We start from the raw sequence: 13,267 nt of genomic DNA, 5'->3' as shown, positions 1-13,267 counted from the left end.
AATCGTCTGGGGCGGACGCAGTCTGCCTTTGATACTTATTGCAACTGGTGGGTGTTTCTAAATGGGGAAACAAGTAACGGAACAAAATGGCGTATTTGTTAACTCAATAACAAGCAATTAACAAATTTTCATTAAAATTGATAATTAAAAAACTAATCTCGTGATGTAAAATTAACTGAAAGATATTTATTTCAATGAAACTAATTATAATTTTAACATCTGCAGTCTCAAAAATGTATGCTTATCTCCCCCCCCCCCTGAACTATAGATACACGTATACATTCGCGCATGTACATACAGACATGTACACGATCATACATACACACACATACAATAGAGAGATGAAGAAAGAGAAGGGAGGCTGTCTCAGGGTTGGTGATGGAGCTTTTGGAGATCGTCAAAAATGCTGGAGATGTAAAGCATCGTTCGTTGACTTCACCATAAGCCGTAAGTTTTCTGTGAAATGTATATAACTTCGTGTGTTTGTATGTATGTATGTATGTATGTATGTATGTTTGCCAGCTTCGTGTCTGCATTAGGTACCATTTGTATACGAAATGCAGAGAAAATAAAGTAGTTTGCGTTGCACCAAGTCCGATGGTAGTGGTTTGCTTAACCAATGTTTTTCATACAATTCTTGTCGATAGTTAGTTTACATAGTCTGATAAGGATTGTTTCATTAATCCGCAAATTACCGTCATTTCGGTCTGCAACTGTAATGATAAAGGTGATGGCGTTGTACAAGCGGCTATTCTGGTGCCTTTTGACAGATGAAACACGCGTGTAGAAATGCTCTTTGATTGAGCTGTTGTACAGCTGCCAAATATTCCTGTCCCGTTTGCTGCACGCTATTTCATAAAAGACGTATGCTCACAAAGGAGTATGTGTTGTGGATAGAGGAGTTGACCAGCATGCATAGGCTGTGAAAATATAGGGGCCCGTCTCTTAGATAATCACTTTTTAAATAAAGCATAAGGGTTACTTATTCAGAAAGTAATTTGATAAATTAAGGGCGGTAGCTTCTAGACATGATTGAGAATGGATGAAATAACTTACGGCATTTAGTTTCTTTATGTCCTGAGTTCGAATCACTCCAAGGTTGTCGGTGTCTTTTATCTTTCCGGGATCGATAAAATAAAGTACCACTGAAATATAAGGGACTAACTTGACCAAATATATCATTCTCTCCTGCAGCTTAATTTCATGGCTTTATGTCTTGTTATACATCAATATTTACCAAAATCCCTTCATTCATGAGTTCAAATTCTTCTTAGATCCACTTCACTTTTCACCATAACGGGGTCTATAGAATAATTATGTGTCAAATACTAGGGGAAGGGGATGGAGGCGTCGTGCACATACCCTCTCTCCTCTTTCTTTGCCATAATTTGTGACCCGGTACTAATGTTAAGAACCAATAAATTGCTTAATTGAATTATCCAAACTAAAAAATTTATATGTATAATACACAGACATATAACTACAGTCTGTCAAGCCAGTATGATGTATATATATATATATATATATATATATATATATATATACACACATACATACATACACACATACATGCATACATACATATGCATGTTTACATGCATTTTGACACACAAATGCTTATATAACCTCCACCCATTCATCGTGCAAAAACTACACAAAAAAAAAAACTTCAACAAACATGATATATAAATGCCATTTGTAATTTCGCCTGCCATGTTGGAATATTGCATTTGGGCGTTGGTGGCGGGTTTTATCGCTAAGATAAAAATCTTACCCAAATTTACCAAATACTTGCATATGTATTTGAAATGTCTACAGCAGTATATTGGTGGAATGATTGTAGGAGGGTGGGGCGATGGTAGAGCGGTGGTAGGCAGTGTGTTACCGCTATCGTGTTAAAGTGTGAGATCTCGGCCATCTTTAGTAAAAACAGTAATTTATGTAATGTCATGTCAACAGGATTGTCGCTCCTAAGTAATATAGTTACATTTTTATAGGTTGTAATTAACACACATAATAGCCAAGCTCCACTCCATTTTGCATCTAACCTCTAGTAACGGTGATGACTGCACGAATTTATGAGCTTTCTAACAATAAATAACGTTGTAGTGACACACATACATGCACACATGCACACATACACACGTGTACACAAGTGCTTAAATATGTATGCATATATATGTGTGTCTCTCTATATATATACCTTGTACACACGCATATGCATGAAACACATAATGTGTGTCTTTTATTCTTCACTTGTTTCAGTCGTTCGGCTGCGGCCATGACGGTTCATCACCTTGAAGAGTTTCAGTTAAACGAACCAACTCCAGAGCTTATTTTCTTAAAAACCTGCTACATACTCCATCGACCTCTTTTTTTTTTTTGCCGAACCGCTAGTTTACAGGGACGTAAACGAATCAACACCGGTTGTTAAGTGATGAGTGGGGTGGGTGGATTATGGGCAAACACGCACCTAAACACATACACATGCACGCGCGTACACACACGTTCGTATATCGTCCTTTGATTTAAATTTACAAATTCATATCTTATTCAGTCGAGCAATTCAGAGGGTTTTAACAGTTCCAATTAGCAAGAATTTCGGTCCTCTCATATATAATGCCCCACCTCACCCCACTGTTCCTTCCATTGGTTTTACACCCACCCACTCATAATGACGCAAATGTATGGTATATCTCGTACTACATCATTGCAATTTCTTTAATTCCCTTCCGGTTAAGAAGCCTCCCTAAATATTGAAACATAAGCTTATGTCCCGGATTAAGGTAAATATATGCATATCTGCTGTGATTGATATATTCAAGATTCTCCCGGTTTCTTTTCATTCACTTGGCCATTCAGTGAAAAATAACTTGTTTTTGATGAGTTGTGGTTTGTATTGTAGATGTTATCGACATATGTCGCGTTTAACACATGACTAAAAGACTTCACCAGGTGGTGCTATTGAGTTAGACATGGCCTCGGCCTACACTGGCCGATACCTATCAAAGTTATTACTTCAACCATACATTTTTCTGTATACATTAACATTAATCTATATCTCTTATTTTCTTGCATATTTCTTTCAGTAATAATTATCCTGCTGCTATAGAATGGACTGGTCATTTGACTACAAATACAGAAATTTAGAATTATACTCGTACATGTAATTATAATTATTATAATCATTACTGTTGCTTAGTAACCACACTTCTTAACACATGGGGCATAAATCTTATTAGATAAACATTAAGTTATTTCCCTTGAGATGTTACAGTGATACGAAAATGAAAATAACGAGAAATAGAAAAAAACAAACGAATATATGAAATAAAAAACGTAAGATAAAAAGCAAGTTTGATGATAGGGGAGGGGGAAGGAAATAAATCAGTGAAGCGAATAAAGTTATGAGCGTTCAGAGTGAAATACAGTTTGTTAATAAAATCTGATGTTGACACACCCGTATATACACACGCTTGCTGTAATTACATATCAAGGAGTAGAAAAAGGTAGAAGGAAACTGCAATGTGGATAGATAGGGCGTGTTATTAAGTCTAACCTGGCAGCTGTGCTAAGGACTACTTACACGATAGAATTCTTGACAAAGTATCCGCACATTGCAAAAATTTCAGACCTAGTATTCAAGTACTGATCAGAATCATCGAGGCTTTTAAGGAAGAAAAATACTTTCAGCTGCGCAAAGTTCATGTCTCTTATTTCTGTTTCTACGAGGCCTCGTTCAACGACCTTTCTAATTGATGTTGTAATCAGAAGTTTTCTTTTAAATGTCAGATACAATTGGATAATGTCATATTTGTTCAAATTTTTTAAAGTCTAAAAGAGGTAGTGTGCTTATAATTCTTTTCTTTAAACATTCCTTCGGTCGTGTCTAAGTAGCGTTTGTTTTGGTAGAGTTAACCTCCGCTTCATATATTATAGCTTTTGAATTACAAAATACAATGACTGGGTTTGGGATGGTTTTCTTCATGTACAGTTGATATCAGTTTCTGAAAGTGTTTGGGATATAATATTTTTTATATAAGTGTGTGCTTGCGTGTATGTGTGTGTGTTGTGTGCTTACCTACATCTGCTTGCACATTTACGTGTATGCATAATATATGTATGTATGAATGCATATATATATATTTATACACACATTCACGCATTCGTTTATATGTGTGTGTGTGTGTGTGTGTGTGTGTGTGTCTGTGTGTGTTGTAATAGACACTAGAAGCCATCAAACTTTTATAAGGATACGGAAGCAGACTTCGCGTTTCCACCAACAAATACCATCTTCTGAAACATATCGTTAACTCCCCAAGAGTCTCTCTCTCTATTTCTTACTATTGTGAAGCTGACAAATTACCAAACTCTTACACTTTTTGACATTTACAGTCTTAAAATTGGCACCGACATTTTTTTATTTATCAATTTATTTATTTATTCATTTATTTATTCTAAAAGTTCGCTTTTATTCATAGATGTTTAGCTTTTTATATAAGCCCCCCACTCAAACCCAGAAATACTGAGTTATATTTGTCTATATGTGTCTAATAAAAGAATGATATCTCTCTGCCTACCTACCTACCTACCTACCTACCTACCTGCCTGCCTGCCTGTCTGCCGGTCTGCCTGTCTGTCTGTCTGCATGTCTGTCTGTCTGTCTATTCGTCCGTTCGTTCGTTTGTTTGTCTGTCAGTCTGTCTATCTATCAATGTATATACATACATGTACACACACACACACACACACACACATATGTATGTATGTATGTGTGAGTATCAGTATATTCATCTCTCTATCTCTGGCAGTGTGTATGCGTGTGTTATTGGATAAAATATTTCTCTATATCCCTGAAAGGACGGGATGGCCACAACTTTCCCAAGGTGTCACGCAGTGGAGCTGAATCGAAAGCACAATCTTGCGATCGTGGGTCCAATTTCTTAATCACTAAACCACGCAACTCCACAGTGTGATATATTTATCCGTCTTCTTCTCTCTCGGTTCTGTAATCCACGCAAAAATGGTAAAAAAGGATAAAAGATAAAGGAAAAAGAAAAATTCTAAAGACCAAGAATGAGAGATGAAATTGCACCAGGTAGGATTAGAGCTCAAATCACAAAGCGGCGTAACTACGTGACAATTTCTCAGCTGCTCAACCACTTTTGCGCCCTCTCCACACACGCACACACAAAAGCCTTAGACGTATGAAACAAAGTTCCCCCCCTCCTTCATATCGCCCCTATTCACATAAAAATCTGAATAGTTAAAAGCTGTTTATTTATAAATGTCGTCTTCCTTCTGCATGTTTACACAGTTCAGTAAGTATTTTGATACAAGTTGACTATCATTTGAAATCAAACAGGAAATGGTACCCTGATGCTAATCCATTTAACAGAAATACCAATATTTGAGAACTACTCTTTGAATTCCACCGTTATACATACATACATACATACATACATACGTAAGTATGTATGTACGTCAATACATACATACATACATAATACGTACGTACGTACATACATACATATGTATGTATATGTGTATATTTATACATAATGTATATGTATGCACGTATATACATATTTGCTTTCCGCGCAGTTTCTGTCTCTGTTCCTCCAGTTCAACTGTTTTATTCTCCGGCTTCAAATAGTGACAGAAATATTTCGCTTTGTCGCTCTTGCTAATTGAAAGAAGAAAGGAGAATGATGATGACGACGACGACGATGATAATGATGATGATGATGATGATGACGACGATGATGATCAAAAAGGCTTGAACACTTGACGAAATCATTCATAGATCATAGTCAAGCGACAGCAGCCGATATGCTTACACACACACACTACATATGTGTTTATATATATATATATATATATAAACACATACAAATATCCGTATAAATACACACACATATATATATATACGCACACACACTCATACACGCATACATGTATCCAACCGATTGGTAGAATCGTTAGAGCATCATATACACTACTTTGCGATACTTTTACTAATGACCTCCGCTCTGAATTCAAATCTCACCGAGGTCAACTTTGCTTTTCGTCTTTTCCGGGTTGATGAAAAAAGTACCTGTACTGGGGGTGGGGTGGGGTTACTTCATCCTCTTTATATCTTTTTCTTTTTCTGTGCATCAGTCCTTGTTTCTAGCAGAAATCGGCTGTGGTCCGACCTAAAGGTGCACAAGGCACTCTGTATGTATATCTCTCATTCCCTATATACATGCATACACACGTCTATCTATCTATCTATCTATCTGTCTGTCTATCTGTCTGTCTGTCTATCGATCTATCTATCACTCGATCAATCAGTCAATCAATCAATAACGATAAGTTTATTTGGAACCTCAAAATGAAGAACATTAGTTATTCTGTAATGCGGTCAATTATACATTCTGTCCTTCCGTACTAAGAACGTGGGGGATAGTTGTAGTTTGTTTTGTGGGAGCACTAGAGGTCCTTACATGCAGATGTAACTTAATTTACAAACGCAATGAATTATTTATCTGATATGCTCCCACCAATTCAGTAAAACGTTCTTAAAAAATCAGATTAACTAACTTTATTGTATTAAATATTATAGTATAGTGTTCCTATTCTTCTTGATAGCATTAACTTCATCACTGAGTAATCTACGCGATTTCCTCCATATCTCCAAATTCCCGTTTCAATCATTTCTTACGTAACTAATCAATTTATTTAGTTCAATTACATGTGATCTTAGCCGCTTCCACCGCAATTATAAGCTATTTCGTATAAGTTATTTTTTAGAACACTGCTCTTATCTTTATTCTTTATTCTCATATTTATCTTCATATTTTTCTGTATACAATTCGTTATTAGCGACAGAAGCAGTATTATTTCGAAATAGCATTCTGAATATTTTACCTAACGTGTATATACTCTAGAAACCCACAGTACTACGGTATTCGTCTGGAGAGAGCATCTTGTATAGATGTATAGTGCTAAAAAGCACAGAACTATATCAACAACTGACGAAAATCGTTCAGCAGCGGTGTAAGAGCACTACCACAGTTGCGTTACTTTCCACAGTATATTCACGTCGAGTAACATATACAAAATGCTGTTTTTTTCCTTATAGTTCTTATTTCCCCCGTTAAAGCATTATTCCAAGAATATTTAGAAGTTAACTCCCGTCTCTCTTTGAAGCTTTTCACCTCTATTTCTATATATTTTTTTCCCATCTACGGTATATTTACAATAAATTAGTTGGTTCCTGGTCTCTCAATGTTTTGTGACTGCTTACAATAGACTTGATGTTGAACGTGACAACTTGACCACCGGCAGTTTATAATTTATTACTTTCTCTTCTATATACTCCCTTCCGTAATCTATATAATAAATTAATCTTCATTATGAAAGTCAGTATCTAGTTTGGTATCACTTTTGTAAATTAGTCTGAAGAAATGATTAGTGTAATTTGTATTTAATACGGTGTGGATTTACATAATTTGTATGTATAACCCTCCATATTGACTAATTATTGAAACGATCGTAACTAAGTAAAAATGCAATACTATCATCTTCATTCTTTTGTTTCTTCACTGCACACACACACACACACACACACGCACACACACACACACACACACACACACACACACACACGTCTAATGAAGGTTTGCTTTAGATTGTCACATTGAAAGTTTCAAACAGAAAAATCGATCGGTTGCAAAAAGACAATCGTGGTGAAGGATGGGAGACAATTCTGACACATAAATAGTAGTCTCACTTAATTTCGTTAGCACAGAGAAATTCCTTTTCTTATCATCTAATGTTAATCAGCTTTAGTTAAGTTGTGGCCGGTTTCTCACTTCGTGTTACTGCATCCCAACCGATCAGATATACTTGTTGCATCAGTGACACGTTTACTAATAAAAATCTGCGATAATCTGTTATTATAATGATTTAATCTCCACGATATAAGTACTATTTGGTTGGTGTGGAGTTTTATATATCTGTGCGTGCACAAAAGGAATATATTAAATGGCTGAAGCTAATTATATTAGGGGAAATGCTCTGCACACTGAATGCACATCAAAGTCTTACATACGTAATAGATTGAATTGAAAGACTGCGATTAACAGAGATTATCCTTGTTAAAAGCAAAACTTCTAGGGGATGTTAAGAATCTACAAACAAGGGAGATAACTACATAAATTTTAGATTTTTTTAACACCTAGAAAAAGTAATTTGTCTAATGACAAGGATAATTTTAATGAATACTTTTCAACGCACCAAATTACATTTGTGAGAACCTACTATATGCAGAAATAACAGCTAAATATTCATTACAATCACGCTCTGCTGTCGTAATAGAAGAAAGATGCATTGGATAATGCATTCACTGTGACATTTAGTCCATGAGAGTTGAATAAAAGACTGACATTGGGTTAAACATCAACAGTTTAGTTTTGATAAAAGCCATCTCCATCGAAGACAAATATGTTCAAATAGAGTAAACATTTCATTAAAGAGAAAACAGTAAGTGTGGATGGATACTTAGAATCTATTTCAGATTGTAAACGTTTAAAAAAGACAGAGGAAGACGCCCCTCCCCCGTGAAAAAACAACAATAAAAAATAAGAGAACGGAACAAACGGCAGTTACTTAATGGCTGTTTGTGAACGAAAGCAGGAAATTAATCGTCTTTTATATACCTGTTAACTTGAGTTGAGAGTATCGTTTTAGGAATATAATGAAAGAAAACGTGTTTATCTGATCATTTACAGATAAAAGACGAATGAAATAACAAACATTACACTGAAAACAACAGCGATTTTGTAACTTAAGATCTGATTCCCGTCGCCATCTTAAGTCTTTATTTCTCCTTCGCAGACGTCACTTGTTATTCCAACAGTGTAAATCATACACATGCCTACAATGAATCAACAAGCGTTAGCCTTTACACTGTAACATATCAAGTATATTTCTAATGAAGAATGAGGAAAATAAAATATTTTTCAACAAAAAAAAAAGACAGATAAATAAAAAATAAGTTGGTATAATTTTTGAAATCAACCTTGTTATAGCATAGTTTTTTTATTTCTCAAACAATGAATATAAAATTGTTCACAAAAGAGATTGTTGTTGTTGTTATTATTATTGTCATCATATATTTTTGAAAATAATTACCAAAAATTGAAACGTTTGATTTCCTTAAATAAAATTTTGATGGAGAAAATGAAGTTAAAGTGATCGACAAGCTTAAGGCAATAATTGGAATATTAACGTCAGAACTAACAACTGATTTGAAGTGTGATATGGCCCTGACTTACAGTCAACAAGTCATTCATTGGCCAAGTCACACAAATTTGGGAATGTCTGGCATAGTCTTAGACACATTATCTTACAGCCTTGACCGATATTCCAGCATTTGTTACACTCTATTTTTATCACTTTAACAACTTGATAACTAACGAGTATCTTTATGACATGCAGATAAGAAGAATTTACAAAATATTAAATATAATTTCTTAAAAGTATTATGTCAAGCTTATCGTATTTTGAGATATAGCTAGTTCTTTGTAGGCCGACATTAGTCACTTCTGATGGGAACCGTTGGTTTAACAAAAACGTCTATTTAGCTTTAATTGTATTAATCCATACTTTATCACGAAAGGAAGTTTATATTGAAATTGCAAGCATTCCACACGTCGCAAACAGAGGTTTAAGCGACAATGAATTACGGTTTAATAATTAGAGTTGACAGTCTGAAGTGTTAAGTTGGTGAAAACGACAAATGAAACAACAACTGATAACCGGAAGTTAGCTATAGTAAACCCTACCCATTAAAACCAGAGATGACTACCAGAATTGAATCTTAGTCAACATGGCATTGTTAGATATAGTCTGCGAAATAAGAAAGTCCTCCTCCGCTCACTCAAAATACGAATAAACAATTATTTTATGTCAATTCTTTCTTGTGGCACCCATTTATTTAAATATTTAGATGGTTGTTTGTATGCAGGATCTATCGACGTTAAAGCTGTACAGTGACATTTTTTGGTGTGTATTTGGGAAGGGCATTTGGCCAATAAGAAGTACTCACACGCACTGACTCTATTTTACTTCATTTTTTTATTATTAACTAAGAAGTTACCCAATTGACTAATAAACTAATCAATTACTTCATTAATCCTTCACTTAATCAGTTAATCGCCTTGTCATAATCCTTTCATTGCTCTTCAGCCCTTATCATTGACAATCGGGAAGTATCGGGAACATGTCATTGATGTGGTCATAAATGAAAGGATTCTGGTATACCATCTGAGCGATTAATTAATCAAATGATTAATCAAGCAATCGATAAATTAGTTGCTTAACTGGTTAACTAGTTGAATTAATAATAGTAAAACGAAGTGAAACAGAACCAGCACCTGTGTTCCTTATTGGCAAGATGACCCCTCCCCTCCCAAGATGTGACAGCCTCTGTTTCAACACATAGTTTTACATCAAGAGTGTTGCAAAGCAAATTCAAAATCATTGAATGACACCACCACTACAAGCAAAACCATCATCACCATGGCAATGACAACGACGACGACGACCACCACCACCACCATTTAAGGGGGTGGGGTAGTGACTATGACTCATTGCAGGGTTTCCAGTGGAAGTAAGATATCTTCAGACCAGAGAATTGGTCATAAATGCTTAGTGAACTCTGCTAAAGACACCAAAAAGAAAGGTGGTACTATTAGACCAAATGATAAATTAAATCTACTAATATTCACATTGACAGGCTTCCACACAGTTTCCGTTCACCAGAAGTACACTCCCAAGACTTTAGTTGTCAACCCAATGCTACAGTAGAAGACATCTGCATTGTGTCCCTCAGTGAAATTGAACCTGAACCTATGCAGTCGCTAAGTGACCTTCTTAACTATACACATACCTCTACCTTTGACCATTATCCTCATTTAGTCAATTATTCATATTAACCCCAGCGTGAAGTCTGCCATTTATCCTTTCTGGGTTGACAAAATAAAGTACCACTCAAGTACTAAGGTATTGACTAATCTCTTGCGCTACCTAAATAAGAAACAATTCAAGGACTGTGAGCTGGCAGAATTGTTTCTGTAGCATTTCTTCTGCTTTGGGGCTTTTACAATTAAGTACCAGTAGATTATTGAAGTTAATGCAATTGATATAGCCACTCACTCAAAACTTCAGGCTTTCTACCGATATTATAAAGCATTATCATTACTTCCACTTTAGCGAAGGCGGAGGTATTGTTTTCAGTTGCATTTGTTTGTTTGTCCTTGGACAAGATATCTCAAGAACCATTGGATGGATTCGGATGAAACTCTCAAGGATGTTTGGCCTCGTGACTGGCATGAATGTAGATTTTGGGATTGATCCAGTGCCAGACAAGGATTCTGGATTATTTTTCCTGCCCTTTTACTTAATTTTTGAGAGCGGTTGGGTTCATTTTTAATATTCTCATTTGTGAGAGCAATCAAGTTGATTTCAGATATTCTCATTTTAAAAATCATCTCTGGCTAATCGTTAAGAGGATGTTGGTGTTGCCTTGGTGGAGATTTGTGCTCACTAAGTACTCTTGTTATTATTATTACTGAGTGAAAGAGCTGTGCATGCCATCAAAGTGACACTGGGGTATAAACATATGAAGCCCAGTATACCCATCATGACTACCCGTCTGATAAGGGTACACCAGGCATGTGCATCACAACCATTTGTGTGCCACAAGGTGATCTCGTATCAAAATTAACAGTGCATAATCTTGCAGGTGGGACCCAGTTAGAATTTTCTTCAGGTCGAGTAACCCATCCCACTCAAAAGGTCCCTGAATAAGGGTTGTTTAAGGATGATGAACAAAACACCCATATTTCCAAAGGTGAATTATCCAAACTCCAAAAATTCCTCTCAACACTGCATCAGGGCAATTATTATTATTATTAATCATTTTTATTGTTGTTGTTGTTTTTGTTAATGTTGTTATTATTATCATTATTATTATTATTATTATTATTATTATTATTGTTGTTGTTTCAGGCAAATTTCTACTGCATCCCCTGCTCCACCTCCATGTTGCTGGGGTGTGTGCAGCACTGTGTGTTCTTTTTTGTTGATGGGAGTTTACAAACTCTTCCTGGTATTGTATTGCATCAATTTCAGTTTTTAGTATGAGGTGCGGTGCAGTCATTTTGTTGTATTAGTGTGTGTAATGCATTGGGTATTTAGCCTGCTGGTGTTAGTTTATTTCATTGGATATTTTCTATATAGAGTGTGTCTTTGCTATTATTATTATCGAGTCAGCAACAGGAAATGAGCTGGCAGAGCCGTTAGTATGCCAGGTGAAATGCTTACTGGTATTTCATCAGTCTTCACGTTCTGAGTTCAAATTCCGCCAAGGTTGACTTTGTCTTTCATCCTTTTGGGGTCAATAGGTTAAGTACCAGTCGTGCACTGGGGTTGATGCAATCAACTAGCCCCTCCCCCAAAATTTCAGGCCTTATACCTTTAGTAGAAAGGATTATTATTATTATTATTATTATTATTATTATTATTGAATGAGAGAGCAGCGCATACCATCAAAATGACACTGGGGCAAAATATATGAAGCCCAGTATACCCATCATGACTACCCATCTGATAAGGGTACACCAGGCACATGCATCACAACTATACATGTGAAACATAGTGAGCATATATCAAGATAAATAGTGCATGACCTAGCAGTATTATTATTATTATTATTATTATTATTGAATTCAAATTACGATAAATGTGAACAAAGTTTGCATTTAGAAGTGTTGAGATGTATTGTAAGACAGAGAATAAGGAAGTAATTTATTCTCAAATGCAGAATAATGCTGATAGAAATGCAGGAACAGGATAAAGTATCCATATATAGGTGCAAGAGTGGCCGTGTGGTAAGTAGCTTGCTTACTAACCACATGGTTCCGGGTTCAGTCCCACTGCGTGGCACCATGACCAAATGTCCTCTACTATAGCGTTGGGCCTACCAAAGCCTTGTGAGTGGATTTGGTAGACGGAAACTGAAAGAAGCCCGTCGTATATATGTATATGTTTGTGTGTCTGTGTTTGTCCCCCCAACATCACTCGACAACAGATGCTGATGTGTTTACATCCCTATAACTTGGTGGTTCAGCAAAAGAGACCTTTTGAGCGTGGTCGTTGCCAGAACCACCTAAATGGCTCTCTCTATATATATAGAGACATATATATAGTATATATA

The 13,267-nt window shown here is 35.8% G+C and overlaps 1 long non-coding RNA gene across 1 annotated transcript; it reads left to right on the top strand.

The window, feature by feature from the left end:
• Positions 1–286: 286 nt before the first annotated feature.
• LOC128249492 (uncharacterized) lies at positions 287–9,216 on the top strand. Its single transcript, XR_008265593.1, has 3 exons — positions 287–447; positions 3,090–3,166; positions 8,778–9,216. It is a non-coding gene; the product is annotated as an uncharacterized LOC128249492 (long non-coding RNA).
• The last annotated feature ends 4,051 nt before the right edge of the window (positions 9,217–13,267 follow it).

The sequence above is a fragment of the Octopus bimaculoides genome, chromosome 15 (assembly GCF_001194135.2).
Source record: "Octopus bimaculoides isolate UCB-OBI-ISO-001 chromosome 15, ASM119413v2, whole genome shotgun sequence".
In the NCBI taxonomy this organism is placed as follows: Eukaryota; Metazoa; Mollusca; class Cephalopoda; order Octopoda; family Octopodidae; genus Octopus; species Octopus bimaculoides.
Note: the sequence above shows the minus strand (reverse complement) of the source record. Positions and strands in the feature narration are given on the sequence as shown.